This window comes from Euprymna scolopes, chromosome 20 (assembly GCF_053919585.1).
Source record: "Euprymna scolopes isolate OS-2025 chromosome 20, ASM5391958v1, whole genome shotgun sequence".
NCBI classification, from domain to species: Eukaryota; Metazoa; Mollusca; class Cephalopoda; order Sepiida; family Sepiolidae; genus Euprymna; species Euprymna scolopes.
In genome coordinates, this window is record NC_136501.1 from 42,226,604 (window position 1) to 42,243,107 (window position 16,504).

Consider the following 16,504-nt stretch of genomic DNA (forward strand, 5'->3'; position numbering starts at 1 on the left):
TGATTGTAAAATTCAACTTTTAATTTTCTTTCTCTTAAATATATATTATATACATATATATATATATATATATATATTATATACACACACATATATATATATATATATATATATATATATATATATATATATATATATATATATATATACTAGCAAAAGTACCCGTCGTTTACTGGGTTCAAAAACAGCCAACAGAAAATGGACGCTGATTTATGAAAGTATGATAGGTTATGAAAAGGAAGGGTTGAATTTAGGGGTATCAAAACCAAAGAAAAATATGATGAAAGTGCAAATAAAAAATATAAACCCCATACTTTATTATAACATACCTGTTCACACTGAAACACTCATCACAATATTCTGTGGATCTATATTAAAAAAACGTTGTTAAACTTTGTGACATATTTCGATTCTATGGAGGTCTGGTGCGAACGAGCAGCTCATTATTTTCGTGTACTATATTTCTTCAAACTGAAACATAATTATCAAAGTATACTTACGCAGATAGATATGAAAAGTCTTTATTAAAGTGTGTGCCTATTCCCATTCTATGGAGGCCAGGCGCGAACGCAAACCCCACAATATTATTATACCATCCCTATTGAAGTTAAAATATTCTTATGTACATCTATATTAAAAACACTTGTAAATGTTTTGTTTTATATTTTATTTTTTTATTCCCATACTTGGGGGACCAGACACGAATGCAGACCCCACAATTTTAATGAACCACCGTTCTTCAAGGTCAAACATACACATTCCTTTGTCTCGATGCATCTCTTATCATTATATGTAATCAGTTTTTATTTTTAATAGTCAACCATATAGGAGCCTATTCGTGACCAGACACACACACATTCCGCTTTATATATATATATATATATATATATATATATATATATATATATTTATATATATATATTTATATATATATATATATATACATATATATATATATGTATAAAATAAAAATTACAATTAAATTTACTAAAATTATCCAAGATGGTAAAATTAAAGTATATTATAAATATTACAGAATTAATATTTATAACGTTATCTCAGCCAGATGTAAAAGGTCAATAAAATGAAATAAGAGATAGAGCTTATAATACGAGCAAACAGTTAATAAAGCATGTTAAAAACACTTTGAAATGAGTTAAAACATATTTAATCTGAAAAGGAAAAATAAGATAAGGGGATAGTATTTAATCCGCGGAGTTTCGAAGAAATGCTTTCCTTCTCATCAGAGGGTAGGGATTAGCAAAATGCGGAATCGGATTTTGCATGCAAAAGTATTTGATGAAACAACGAGTAAGTCAAAGGTCTTACTTGAAAACAAAAAAAAAGTGAAGCAATGGGAATATGGTGAAGAAAAGGTGATTACACGTGAATGGATAGTCTGGTGGAAGATAAATAATCCAGTGACGGTAAAATCCAAGTATATAACTTCAAAAAAGTTAATTGAATCTTTTCTAGTGTTTCCTTTTCAGAGTAAATATGTTTTTAACTCATTTCAAAGTGTTTTTAACATGTTTTATTAACTGTTTACTCGGATATATATATATATATATATATATATATATATATATTTACTGTTTACTCGTATATATATATTATTAACTGTTTACTCATATATATATATATATATATATATATATATATATATATATATATATATATATATATAAATTTAAAGGAGATAGAACAATAGTCTAAAGAGCTGAGTGTATTTTAATGTAACAGTGAAATTACTAGTTTAATTAAAATACAGGAAATAGAAAGTGCTCGTTGTAATTTAGATATATAATAAGCTCGATAGTTAAATGTCTTAGAGCTAATTCAATATTAAGCAATGTGATTTATAATTTAAAATTGAAAAATCAAATTATAATTAAATTAAAAATCCGTTTCATAAGTAGGAACAATAACAAAATCAATTATCTGAACGATCGTTTCGGAAAACAGTGCTTTTATTGTGGTATACATCAAGTTATGCACAATAATTACATATAGTTTTTTAATAAGCAAGGTCTCCTCATCAGCAAATTTTGAAGGGTTTTTATTGAATTTAAAAGGCACCATAAATAAACCTAGCATTAAATGTAAGGCAGATTAATCTGAAAAAAAATTGAAATAAAAGGTCTGGATTTAAAATTTATAAGAAAATTAATATGGGTTAGAGATAGAAATAAGTAGAGAAAAATATAGATCTGAATTTAAATAATAAATTCAATAAGATAAAAAGCTATAGCAAACATCTAAATGAATATTTTAACCATAGTTCCTGAATTCAAAAAGCGAAAAATTAAAAGGTAAATATCTCTATATATTGTTAAAGCAAATTTCTTGTTGCCGTTGTTGTTGCTGGCACACAAGTAGCTTTCACACAGGTCATCCAAGATCTCTCATAGAAAATAATCTGTAGTGTTCCCTGAAAGTTGAGTAACAACATCTTTCCCCAGGTTTTCAGTGCAATTTTATTAGTGTTATCGCAAAAGCCGCTTATCATTGGTTTCTTGCTGGCAGCGGCCATTTGTGTATACTGTAATTTTAGTGGCGGTAACGTTCTCAAGGTCCCAGTTCCCGTCGCCCTTGTCCAGCGGAGGTCTACATGTTCCTTTGGCTGTTATTTCATATTCGTTGACTCTTCTAGGCTATTTTGTAACTCTTTGGGAGGTGATGGGAGATTAGGAGGTGATGGGAGATTGGGAGGTGATGGGGAAGGTTTTAGAGAAGTTATATAGATGCAGCTTTGATGTTCTTGGTTCCATGTAACGCTTCTTCATATTTCTTCTACAACAGTTTGTCTGGCTCGCACTTGAGACTCAAGTATATTAGTTTCTGTATTCAAAGGTTTCCCTTAATATTTTAGCTGTTTTCATTATTGTTATTCGTTGTCTCTTTCCAGCCATTACTCTGATTCAAAATTCTGCCATTCTATTTTCAAAGCTTGTCGACATTGGTCATAGGGGTCCTGTTATTATAGGTATTATCCTGATGTTCGTGATCATCCATATCTCTTTAGACTCTCTGGTTAGCGCTGTGTATTTCCCCGTTTTCCCTTCTCTTTGATATTCATTCTGTGGTCAACTGGACCAGCAAAGTCTATGATTTGACAAGACCTTTCTTCCTTGTTAATTATTACGACATCCAGGCTTTTTTTTGTATGTCCATGCCCATAGGATTTTGTCATTCTCATTTTCTAAGTACTGTTGTCGGCTTTTGCTTATGTCATTTTCTGTCCGTTTGAGATACAGTTGTTTGTATAATTTTCAGTGTACTGCCCTGCCACTTCGTCGTGCCTATTATTGTATTCCTTTTAGGCCAGTTTGCTGTGTTAACTAACTATATGGTGTATCGTTTCACTTCCTTGTTCACAGAGACCCTTTTTGCAGTTGACTTGTGTTTTGTCGATCGTGGCTTTTATGTAGCCGTTCTCATCGAGTTATCTTATGCTGCGGCTATTAGGGATTCAGTTTCTCGATTTACATGTCCTTTTCGCATGCATGTCCAAGTGTTTTTGATATTCTCATCGTTTGCCATCCTAATGAATCTACCATGTAGTTGTTTTTCTTCCCATGTTTCGTTTCTAAACTTATCCTTTTTTCTCTCTGTTTTCTGTTTTTTTTTTTTTTAAATTTCTTTAGTGTCTCTCACTGACATAATTAACTTTGGAGTGTTCTGCATTATGCCGTTTTTTCTTTCTTTTTTGTGTCATTTACACAGACTTCTATACAAATCAGTTCTTTCCCTTCGTCTCCTCACCTAAAGTCGGTCAACATTGCCCTTTGGGTGCAGTGCATTGTGCATGGTCTTTAGTACTCTTGTCTTCTGAGCGAGTTTTCTCAGTTCTTTTTTAGTCCGCCCTATGAACGGCCAAGAATATCTTACTAGTGATACTGTCCATGTATTTCTACTTTTTATTAGGTTTAGCCATATAATTTATGATGATGATGATGATAATGATAATAATAATAATAATAATAATAATAATAATAATAAACATCAACAACAACAACAACAACAACAACAACAACAACAACAACCCATCCAAGCCCGGAGGCTGGGAACCATACTAATTAACAAGAATGGAAATTTTCTGCCAGATTGTATATTTTGCCGTTCCCGCATACCTCAGAAGGTTTCTTGTTCTTTTAAGGTATTCTTTCCTAATTATCTCATTCATTTATTTAGATTTGATGCCGTCTGATCAGGAACCCCCAGTCGTTTATATGCGCATTGTTCCTCTAGTGCTCTCATCTTCATTTGATTGGGCAGTCTAATGCCTTCAGTCGTCTCCAGTGTTCCCTTTTCTACCCCTAATAGTGCGCACTTTTCCATACCAGAAACCATTTTATATCCTGGCTTAATATCATGGTAGTGTTTACTAGTGTATCTAGTTTCTTTCTCGATCTTTGCAAAAAGCTTTAGATCGTCCATGTACATAAGGTGGGTCATTTTTTCCTCTGTATTGCAGAACTTGTACTCGTCGTGGCAATTTCTCAGTATATTATTCAGGGGTATAATGGCTATAATGAACAGTAATGGGCATAGTGAAAAGTGTACGCTCTAGTGCCATTGTATTTTCAATCACGTTTATATTCCTGCTTAGTATTTTATCAATTTTCTAGCAGCCTATTATCCATGCCTGGGGTATCATGTCATAAGATGTTTGTAGTGTATACATACTTTGCCCCAATTCTTTTTCCTTCTGGATATTTTGATCCATAGATGTAGCAGATCATGAATTCCTCCTTTTCCTTTTTGGCTTCCTTTCTGTTCCTTGGGAAGAGGTCCATGATTATTCAGTGAGTGGCACATGTGTTCCCTACGTTCTGCTATTTGTATGGTTTATTATTATTATTATTATTATTATTATTATTATTATTATTATTATTATTATTATTATTTACTCACTACGATTAGTCACACAAGTCATCATCAAATATTGCTCTTTGACAAACACCTTGTGGTGTTCGTTGGAGTGCTTGATAACAAGTCTCCCTAGATTTCCAGTAGTCTCCACCTCTTTCAAAAATATTTGCAAAAGAATTTACATTAACGAAACAGCCGTTTACCAATTATTTCTCACTAGAATTGTGTTGTCCATAAGCCTCCCCAAGGTCCCAGCGCTCTATGCACTCATCCAGTGGAGGTCTGGCTAGTGCTTTCTATCCTCGGTTTTTCCATCTCCTTGACCCTCATTATTTGGTTTGGTACCTGTTTTTGCTGACACGTAGATAAATAAAGGTGGGGGCGGTATTCAATTTTCATAGTTCCATATGATGTCCCTTTGTGTTTTGCAGCTATATCCCTTTCTGTGTCCAGTATGTGTGTAGTTCATATGCGGTGGTAGGCTCCACATTGAAGGCTTTTCCTTAATATTTCTAAAGTTTTCTTTATTGATATTCGTTGTACCTTCCTTGCCATCCCTCTTATTCCAATCTTTGCGATTCTTTTTTCGAAGTTTTACGGTGTCCTTCCAAGCGCCCGTACAATTAGTGATGTAATCTTTACTTTTTTCGTTCTCCCTATCCCTTTAAGTTCTCTGACCAGCTCCGTGCATTTGCTCAATTTTTCAATCTTCTAGCTATTTATTCTGAGGTCTGCGGGAACAGCAATATATACAGTCTGGCAGAAAGATTCCATTCTTTTTAAGTCTTATGACATCCAGTCTCCTGGCTTGGATAGGTTTATTATTATTATTATTATTATTATTATTATTATTATTATTATTATTATTATTATTATTATTATTATTATTCATTTTTATTGATACATTGTTTGCATTAAAAAAAAGTAACTCAATCAAATAAACAACCGAATCGTTATAATTACGAGAAAAAAACATAGAACTGCTTTCATAAAAAGTTAGATCATAATTAACAGAGACCAGTCTAGTGTAAAGAATGTTTTTCTAAATAGGAACACGTTATATATATATATATATATATATATATATATATATATATATATATATATATATATATGTACACGAAGGAGTAACCTCTGATCAACACCCGAAACCCACTCGAGGATAAGGGTTGATTAATCTACGATTACTTGGCCTTCAGGACAAGATCAAAGTGTAGTATTTTTAAACACCAACTACGGGTGAAGATCAGATGTGATAGAAGAAGGCTGCATCGCGCGGCATTTGACAGAAGATGGATACATGTGGCAAGTCTGTGTGTACGAAGAGGAGCCAAATTTGAATACGTGTTCCCCGCCTAGGTGTGGAACGCGCAGTTCTGTAAAGTTAAATTAAACAAGTAGTCTCTCAGCTAGCTGAGTGTGTGTTCCATCCCTCCCCGATTAGGAAGCCTCCAAGATCCCCATCCCCTCTTACCTGCAATTTTTGTTTTCACCCCTTCCTCTAAATTTTACCCATCTTGGAGAAAAAGAAATACAAACTAACCTCCATCCCTTACCCACAAAATTTTCTTTTCTCCATTCACCCCCATCTAGAGGGCATCCCCACCTAGAGACTGACCCGCAGAAGCGAGGTTCCTTTTACAAACCTAGTGGAACGGGCAGTCTATCAACTAGACGGGGTTGGGAGGGTCCTACTAATCACCTTTTTTTTTTTTTTTTTTTTTTTTTTTTTTCTTCCCCCTCCCTCGACACAAATGAATTATTGTTACCATTTTATTGTTATCTTTTTTGTTTTTACACGTCAATAAAAAATGTTTTAAAAAATTGGGAGTTACTAGGACGTCCCCCAATATGAAAGGGTGAATGCGGTATTATGGTGAAAGAAGATACTAGCTGGGAGAAACTTTTGACTTTGTTTAGTTCTGGAGTGACAAGGATGACCAACGTCCCCCAAAATCCCCCCTTTTGAGTTGGCCATGTGCCTAAGTTTTTTGTTCATCGTTGATTTTTTTTCTGTATTTTTTTAACATGAATAAAAGATTTAATATCTCAAAGTGTAGTATCTGTTCCGGCAGATACTGCAAGCTATGACTAGCAAAGACCAGATGTGGGGGCAACCCCACATGCCTGATCTTTAACCAGCTCCCATTTCCCACATCTCGGGAGCTGGTCCCCTTTTCCCTTCCCCCTCCCTTCACTCCTCACATTAAAAATTGGCCTTGTGCCTAATTTGCTCGGTGGGGGAGCAAATAAATACCATCTGTTCCGGCAGATGCTGCACTTAAGATAATTTGTACCAGTCAATGGAGGGGAAACCCTCTATACTGGGACAATTATTATTTTTGGTAACCAGAGTGCCCCCTTTTTGCCTACTTTTAGGGGAGCTGGTTTTTACCTCACATTAAAAACGGCCTTGTGCCTAATTTGCTCAGTGGGGGAGCAAATAAACACCATCTGTTCCGGCAGATGCTGCACTTAAGATAATTTGTACCAGTCAATGGAGGGGAAACCCTCTATACTGGGACAATTATTATTTTTGGTAACCAGAGTGCCCCCTTTTTGCCTAATTTTAGGGGAGCTGATTTTTACATCACATTAAAAACGGCCTTGTGCCTAATTTGCTCAGTGGGGGAGCAAATAAACACCATCTGTTCCGGCAGATGCTGCACTTAAGATAGTTTGTACCAGTCAATGGAGGGGAAACCCTCTATACTGGGACAATTATTATTTTTGGTAACCAGAGTGACCCCTTTTAGGGGAGCTGGTTTTTACCTCACATTAAAAACGGCCTTGTGCCTAATTTGCTCAGTGGGGGAGCATATAAATACCATCTGTTCCGGCAGATACTGCACTTAAGATAATTTGTACCAGTCAATGGAGGGGAAACCCTCTATACTGGGACAATTATTATTTTTGGTAACCAGAGTGCCCCCTTTTTGCCTACTTTTAGGGGAGCTGGTTTTTACCTCACATTAAAAACGGCCTTGTGCCTAATTTGCTCTGTGGGGGAGCAAATAAACACCATCTGTTCCGACAGATACTGCAAGCTATGACTAGCTATGTCTAGCAAAGACCAGATATGGGGGCAACCCCACATGCTTTACCTTTAACCAGCTCCCATTTCCCTCCTCTTGGGAGCTGGCCCCCTTTTTCCCTTCCCCCTCCCTTCACTCCTCACATTAAAAATTGGCCTTGTGCATAATTTTCTCGGTGGGGGAGCAAATAAATACCATCTGTTCCGACAGATACTGCAAGCAAAGACCATATGTGTGGGCGATCCGACGTATAAGACCTTGGTCAATGTAGGGGCAACCCTTCATACCAATTGTCATCATCCAACTCCCCTACTCCCCGGGGGTTGGTCCCCATTTCCCCTTCACTCCTCACATTAAAAATCGGCCTTGTGCCTAATTTGCTCGGTGGGGGAGCAAATAAATACCATCTGTTGCGACATATACTGCAGCAAAGACCATATGTGGGGGCGACCCGACGTATAAGACCTGGGTCAATGTAGGGGCAACCCTTCATACCAACTACCACTATCCAACTTCCCTACTCCCCGGGGAGTTGGTCCCCATTTCCCCTTCACTCCTCACATTAAAAATCGGCCTTGTGCCTAATTTGCTCAGTGGGGGAGCAAATAAATACCATCTGTTCCGGCAGATACTGCATGCAAAGACCATATGTGTGGGCAACCCCACATATAAGACCTTGGTCAATGTAGGGGCAACCCTTCATACCAATTGTCACTATCCATCTCCCCTACTCCCCGGGGAGTTGGTCCCCATTTCCCTTTCACTTCTCACATTAAAAATCGGCCTTGTGCCTAATTTGCTCGGTTGGGGAGCAAATAAATACCATCTGTTCCGGCAGATACTGCAAGCAAAGACCATATGTGGGGGCGACCCCACATATAAGACCTTGGTCAATGAAGGGGCAACCCTTCATACCAATTGTCACTATCCAGCTCCCCTACTCGCCGGAGAGTTGGTCCCCATTGCCCCTTCACTCCTCACTTTAAAAATTGGCCTTGTGCCTAATTTGCTCGGTGGGGGGAGCAAATAAATACCATCTGTTCTTCAGATGCTGCACTTCTGTTTCTTGTTCTCTTTCGGTGGAGAAGAAATCCCCCACGACTGAGACAATTTTTATTTTTGTACCTTTTCTCCACGTTAAAAAACGACCCTGGTGTCTAACTCTGTCCCGTGGGGAGGCATAGTAAGTAGGTACTATTGAAACAATAGCGTAGTAATGATTGAACTTTGACAAGACAGGATAGGATGATTCGAGCAACTCCTGCCTAAAAGTACTCTGTTATACGGTGCAATTATCATATACAGTTAGAGAATCGCATTTGCAGTGAGACATATACTGGAGTAAAACATCCCAAATATTTCCAACGACTCTAGCAACTGATTTGATGTACCTAGTCCATTTCAGATCAGAAGTAAATTTCAGACCCAGTCACCTGTAAAAGCATGTAAACCATGTAACCTCCTCAACACGAGAGCTATTCTTTTTAATTGATCCCAAACGGGGGTTTGAGCGTCGATGGTTGAAATACAGATGATTTATTTTTGATGCATGTAAAGTAACCAGTTTCCCTTTTACCATATTTCACTACATGATCAGAGGACAGACAGAATAAGAGAAATCTTGGAAATTTACGTCCTTCGACGTGTTGCCATAGATTATAGTGTATTCAGCATAGAAAATAATTCTTGACATGGAATGGGATTTCTTAACTATTCTGTCTGTATTTTTTTATTTGGTTTTTCAATTGTTGATTTTTAACAGTACTTTATAATTTCAAATCACATTAACGACGACCGACTGCAAATGAGATTTGTTTTGAAATAAAAGCAAATATTGCCTCACATTTTTCAATTAAATACCATCGAAGAAATCGAAAAGAAAGCATTTAGGACCATGCCCAATTTGTAATATACGCGTTGTACCAAGTATTGTCTTTACTTTTGAATTATATATGGGGGCAGCTCACTGGTGGCTTAGTGATTACAATCATTTGATCGGTTTTAAAAAGCATAGAATTTAAATTAAATTTCAAGATATATGAAAAGAATCGGAATTTATATTTATTGGCATTTTCATTCGAATCGGGAAATTTATACAGAATACATAATATTATCGGAGTCGGGAAAAACCTTGGTAATCATCTGATAACTAATAAATAATACAAGCAGAGCGACCTGACTGATCAGGCTTAAAGGATAATCATCGAATGTTTCGCACTAACAGCGAAATCGGTAAAAGTGACGATTTTCAATCAATTCGATTGATTGCCTTCTCTAGTTAGAAACCCACCACGGTGCACTGGGAGAAAGTTTCAAATACCTCCTTACAGTGACTTCGTTAACAGTCTATTTTAGTCTACATTGTCGCGTAGAGAAACTTGTTTATTTTATAAAACTATTTCTATATATAGTGCCTTGAATTAAAGTTTAAAATGCAAAATCAAGTACCATGATTAAATGGTGCTCTAAACAGAAACATTAATACCGAACGCGCTCCTATCATATCAAAGTACCCGCTATTGCCTCTCTGGCATTACTGCTTGTGCTGTTATAATGGCTAGAACTTAAGTTTTATAAACAAAATGAACTATCATATTTCAATTGTTGCTTAAACAGAAGCATTTATATCGAACGTGCCCTTGATACCAAACGTATTTAAGTCTCCTACCAAATACATCAATATCTTCCTGTGAAATTTAATTATAATAATGTCCCGGCTATTTTTGAGTCCATGGAAAACGAACTCACTCAAATACAGCCATGGGTACGTTTTTTTTATAATTACAGAGAGTGTCCATTTTTTGCGTGGAAGTAAATGTAGAATAGTATAGTTTTTTTTTTCTTTTTCATTTAAAGTCGGAAATTTTTGCTTGATAACACGCAAACCAAAGATGTAATTAAAGAATTGAAATTATTATTGATTGGCCCAGATTTGTTATTGTTTTTTTTTCTGTTTCAATTTCTTTTCTTTTTTCTTAATTTCTGTTTGCCGAAGCTAAAACAATGGCGGTGTCTACATCTTCGAATGGGAATCGTCTCATACATTATTCGCGTCTTATTTTCAAATCAAATTCTTTTGTTTGAAATAGAATCAGTTTCTCTCTATCTTCCATATTCCGAAATGAATAGACAATATTTTCTTTTGTTCAATCTGAAATATGGAGATGCAACGATTATCTTTTAAATCGTGAAAAAGGAAAAAAAACATATTTTTAAATAATTCATTCTTTTGTTTCTGGGGGTCCTGTATATTTCATTGAAAAATAGAGTGATGCAATTTTATATTTCAATTACAGACAGATGAAGGTGGTCATTGCTTTTTTCGGTCGGATTATTATGCCTATTATTCTAAGCTTGAGTGTCGTTCTCACAACGTAAATTCGATGTCATTAAGGTGCATTTTCTGGCACGCGGGAATGTTAATTTGGATCTCGGGAATCTATATACTATTTTATACGAAATTGATTTACTTTAACCAATAGAGTTTCGATTTGCCAACCGGGTAAAAAGATTATTAAGTATATTCTTAGTAACGCATGTATTGACTATTGCCCTGTCTGCGTTAATTAATTAATGGCTTTATTTTCCGTAGAGATTCCAAAACATATTTCAAGATTTTTTTGTAAAATTGCACATGTGCTATTTCCGCTTTAATTTTTCATCTATGTAGACAATTAGTGGATACGCTCACACATTACGTATACCCCTGCATGCAGGGGTTTTAATATAAAACTTACAAGGCGGCATTACTATAAAACTAACATTACTTTAATATAAAACTAACAAGGCGATAAGGCGTTACTCGGAATTAAATGATGATGAACGAACGTTTTACACTCCTATATTTTTATTGTCATCGAAATCAATGAAATAGCACAGTTTTCAATAGTTACTTGTTATAATTATGAATCGCTCACGTAGGGGAAGCTTCACATGCCACTCGCAATGAATAAGTTCACTTTATATTTTAATCTGCATAGCACTATAGAGAACCAACTCTTGATTTCATAAAATTACTAGGAGTTGAGCCCGGTTCGCTCGGACCTAGGTACTGTTCATAACTTTATGGGCATAGATACATATATTAAATGTTTGACTCATATCCAGTTAACCTACATCTAAAATTTACAAATGTTTGACTCCAAATGGGCGGAGGAATTTGGTAGAGGCTATAAAGGTAAGCTCTCGGTAGCTAACTTTCTGCCAAAAACAAAAAGCTGATAAAATATGTTGCTGTATGTCTTACTACCGTTTCTTTAAAATGCAAAATTTTTCGACAAAAAGAGCTGAATAGTTTGCTAAAGACTGTAAACGTAAAATCTCTCGTATTTTTACCATTAGCAACAAACTCTTCGGCCAAAAAAATAAAGTAAAAAGCTTGTCATATGTCTGAATATTCTTCATTTCATAAATTTCAAATGTTTAGATCTATATTGGCTAATTTGGTAAAGACCGCAGAGGTCAATTTTTTAAAAATTGGACCCAAAATTTGACCCTTTAACAGTTATTGTTTTGGCCTAAAATTGAATTTTCATCCATGTCGAAGTAACCTACATCAAAGAATTCAAGTGTTTAGACCCAAAATTGATTGATGAGTTTGGTAGAATTTACAAAGGTCATATCGTTGAACTTTGTGCCCTTGATAGGTAAATGTCTGGCCAAAAACCGAAAAAAATAAGATTTTCCGAAATCTCTATAGCTCTTATGTCAAATCTCGAATCTATAGACTGAAAATTGACAAAGTAGTTTGGTAGTGAAATGTACACACAGAGATACACACTCGCATACAGATAATGTCACTTTTATAGATAAACATATATATATATATATATATATATATATATATATATATATATATATATATATGGGCTAGCTTTAAATCTAAAAATGTAAAAGTCAAGTATAATGTTTTAATTGTGCTCCAAACAAAAACATTCACATGGCACTCGCTTTTATCAGATGAAATAATCTGCCGCTGATTTTATATGACTAATATTACTCGTTGTGTGGTGTTATTAGCAGTAATAGTCAAGTATCATTGTGAAATGGAGTTTAAACAGAAATATTCATTTAGAGCAGCCCCTTGCAATATCAAAGAACTTAGTGTTCATTTTATAATTTGAACCTTTTGGTTCTAGTTGTAATTAAAAATTCTTAAATTCAGTTTGGATATTAGGCTGTAAAAAGCAGTTTGGATATTAGGCTATAAAAAAAGTGTTAACATTGGTTCAAATCGGCTGTTCATTCTTTCCTCGAATTATTCCGACTATTAATATATTAATTATCGATACTTATGCAAGACGTTCCGGCACAACTCCTATCCAAGAACAATGTCAGGCACAAGTATCTTCTTGTAATTTTTTTATAAAACATAGACCCAACTGTTTTCTAGTCCATAGGAAACGAACGAACAGAGTAAGAACAACAAAATACACAGGCAATTTTTTTAATATTATAGTAGATATAATTAACAATGAAGTTTACTTTTTAACAAGCATCAAAATAAATACATGTTAAGACTTACACTCATACATGCGTGCATGCTAATACGTACGTATACTCACACGTTTACAATTTCTTTTAGTAATATTTAATTATAAACAACACACGCTAACTAATTCATATTTCAACCGTGCAAATAAAACTCGTTTTAAGTAAACGAGAAACATCCATTGCAATGTTCTGATTTCGATGCCCACACTATAATTATTTTAGTTTTTTTAATATAGAAATATATATCTCACTGACCGCTCCAATCATAACAGAGAGTAATTGGTTTCATTACAGTCTTTCAGAAATGATTAGCACTTGACAATGTATAATATAATGTGAATAAATGTACGACAGCAAAAAACAACACTTTTGGATTAAACTAATTCTGAAGAATATTTATAAACTTTACATTGCAACAGTGCAAACAGATTTCATCGATTTGTAATTTCGTTCCATTTGTGCAATGTTGACAAAAATTTAATAGCTGTCTTCTCTTATTTTTGACTAAATTGATATTCTAATAACATACCTATTTTTTATATATACACATTAGGAGTGTCACGTGCAAATTCCAAGTTTACAATCGTTATTTATTTATACGAGACAACGATAATATTTTAGTTGAACTATTTATAAATGTAAAATGAAGAACTCGTGTCACATCTGGGTAAATGCTTCTCGGCAGCCTCGATAAAGTTCAAAAGCAGTTCCGACACTTAGTAGGCGGTGCCCTTTTCTCTTTTCTGCAACCACTTTCACAAAGTACCGACCTTGCTAGACTGTCTCTGATTTATCGTTATTTTGATGGAAAGTGTTCGATTGAAACCTAATCTATGTTTTTCCCTTGCTAACCTTTCACAGAACCACCGGACTTGCTAGAACCTTAATAAATGATTTCCCCCTACACTCCACCTGTGGCTAAATATTTACGCAGATACCACTAACAAAGCTTCTTTCCCATAATTGCCCGCCTGTGGAACATTGTTCCGTTCGTGTGCTACCCAGTGGAAATACAACATGGTTGACTTGAAATTCAATGTAAACAAGTTCTTGTTGAGCTGTCCTCATAAATTATCACATTCTACCGATAATGATTACTGCACTACCACCTTACATCCCTTAATGTTTATCTTCGAGTTTGAAGCAGCTATCAATAGTTCATTTTAACTCAAACTGGGTAAAAAACAGTTCTAAATCTCATAGGCCCCATAACACTAAGCAAGCTCCCACCATTGTTTTACGCCGTGATGTTGCATTTTTAACAATCACTTATTGGATATGTATCTCGTGGACGCACATATTCATGACACACCTGTATAGCAGCACAATATATCCCAATTATTCGAAAGGGTTTCAGATATCAAAAAAAATTCTACAATAACATTTCGGTCCTTCCGATCGCAGATTTTTAAATCCCCTTCCCTTTCCTCTTCCTTTTTAATAAACTGCAGAATGTTAAACCTATTATAAAGAGATATCTCACTAATCTCCACATATAGTGTTTAGTATATGAAATTCTGAATGGAAGCTTGTTACACATTCTGGGGTGATAAAAAAGATTAGATGAAAGATTAAGGCAGTTAAGGTATTAAAAATTTAAAACAGTTTTATTTACAATTGTAATAGGTTGATTGGTTGGTTGTTTTTGTTTTACGGCATATCAACCCTTTTCGGGTTATTTAATGCCGAATCCAAAGATTTTAAAGAACATTTTTTTAATAGAATATATTTGTTGTTTTCAAGTCGGTTTCTATTGAACCCATAGTTGGAACCCTAACAGGTACTACCACTCCGGGTCAGAGTTGACCTGGGAGCAATGGTAATTAAAGAGTTGCTCCACACTCCCCAAAGCCCGCAAGCTGGGGCCTCACCACTGAATATATTTTAAGGTAATATCCAGGCTCCCCATTGAGGGACTTTTACCCTCTGCTGGGGGGCAGTCAGTGTATTCTAATGCCCCTCCGACAATTAGGTACTTTATGAAAATCACATTGCAATAAAAAATAATTAAACAAATAGCTGTTAAGAAATATTAATGTGCACCAGATTATATGAATGGACTTTAATTAAACCATAATAAAATAGGTCAGGTCAACCTCATTTTGATGAGGTCATATTTGATGAAATAACAGCCTTATTTTTTATAGTAGTGTAAATGGTTAACAAACAAAGGCGAAAATACGATTAAGACATAATTTTATGTGTTATATAAATTCATGAGTATTCCCCTCTGTTTGATTGTCTGTTGACTATTTATTTATACGAATAAAAAGTCACATTGATTGAAACATATATTTCCATACTAAAGATGGGCGTTTAGCCACTAACATTCAAGCATGATATCTATATATAATCTTTATTAAAAGAGAAACCCTCATGCGATGGTGTAATCCCGCTTTCATATTATATCAAACCGTATTTAATAATTAGTTTAATTTTATTGTTTGTTGAAATAAAATTGTTTTAAATAATAGGTAAAGTTGATTTATTTAAGTTAATTTATATTTATCTTATTCTTATCATACACGAGAGTTCCATTTATATACCAATATAAGTTTACTTACTTATGATATTACAGTTATTCCCCGTTTAATTTTCATAGACGACAACTTATGTATTTTATGCCCTCATAAATCCATCATGTGATTCAATTTCAGGAAAATCGTAAGAAGTTCAGTAGTATATCTTAATACTATCTGACTACCCGCTCTACCAGCAAATGATTTTTCAACCTGGCAAACTCTGGCGTATACAGCTAATATATATATATATATATATATATATATATATATATATATATATATATATATATGTATATATATATATATATATACATATGCATGTATGTTAGTATATAAATATATATATATATATGTATATATAAATGTATATATATGTAAATGTATATATATAATATGTATATTAATTCATATATGCATATATATATATCAATGTATATATATATGTGTGTGTGTGTGCATATGTATTTATATATATATATATGTATATATGTGTATATATAAATGTATATATATAAATGTATATATATAAATATATATATATTAATGCATATATTTATATATATACATGTATATGTGTGT

The 16,504-nt window shown here is 34.2% G+C and overlaps 1 protein-coding gene across 1 annotated transcript in view; it reads left to right on the top strand.

Moving 5' to 3' along the window:
- The window catches only part of LOC145241400 (uncharacterized), a 434,464-nt gene that overhangs the window by 417,329 nt on the left and 631 nt on the right, over positions 1–16,504 (top strand). The gene's annotated exons all lie outside the window — the stretch shown is intronic.